This window comes from Schistocerca nitens, chromosome 2 (assembly GCF_023898315.1).
Source record: "Schistocerca nitens isolate TAMUIC-IGC-003100 chromosome 2, iqSchNite1.1, whole genome shotgun sequence".
NCBI classification, from domain to species: domain Eukaryota; kingdom Metazoa; phylum Arthropoda; class Insecta; order Orthoptera; family Acrididae; genus Schistocerca; species Schistocerca nitens.
The window spans coordinates 644,442,104-644,442,925 of record NC_064615.1 but is presented as its reverse complement, the minus strand read 5'-3'; the positions used below and the strand labels follow the sequence as shown (position 1 = coordinate 644,442,925).

Below are 822 nucleotides of genomic sequence, written 5' to 3'. Positions count from 1 at the left end.
GCTTTCGTAAATTGTCAAAATGCAGTCATCAGGCTCTTGAATTCACAACTGACAACTAAGTAATAGTTGATATGTGATCGTGTATTACTTAGTTGTCAGTTGTTCTCTAGAAGATAATTAACTTTGTGCATATGTGCAAATACTGTGTCATTAATTTCCATTGCTATATTAATAAATGGATGGCGAGTTAAAATTCATTATATCGTTTTATCTATATTCAGCCGAACACATATGCCTTTATTAAAAAACTTAACTCCTCCTGAACAACACAAGAAGGCCAAACGGTACCGACCGGCTACCATGTCATCCTCAGTCCACATGCGTCACTGGATGCGGATATGGAGGGGCATGTGGTCAGCTCTCCGCTCTCCCGGCCTTATGTTAGTTTCCGAGACCGGAGCCGCTACTTCTCGAACAAGTAGCTCCCCAGTTTTCCTCACAAGGGCTGAGTGTACTCCGCTTGCCAACAGCACTCGGCAGACCGGATGGTCACCCATCCAAGTGCTAGCCCAACCCGACAGCGCTTAACTTCGGTGATCTGACGGAAACTGGTGTTACCACTGCGGCAAGGCCGTTGGCACATGCCGTTATTGCCATACATAAGTTGTGCTGTAAGGCCTGTAATAAGTATTCGTCATTAGCTAATACTGCAATGTAGACGGTACAAGCCATCTGATCAAAAGCAATGCTGAACTAACTACTAGATGGACAGGAAACGAATTTTCCTGTAGAAAATGAGGCAAGGAGTCATCTGATGTCAGCAAAGAAGCAGTAGCAGCAGAATGGGTCGATCTGATGCGCTAAGTAAACCTAACGTGGACC

The 822-nt window shown here is 44.6% G+C and overlaps 1 pseudogene; it reads right to left on the bottom strand.

Moving 5' to 3' along the window:
* Positions 1-461: 461 nt before the first annotated feature.
* On the bottom strand, positions 462-579 carry LOC126238570 (5S ribosomal RNA; annotated as a pseudogene).
* Positions 580-822: the final 243 nt, after the last annotated feature.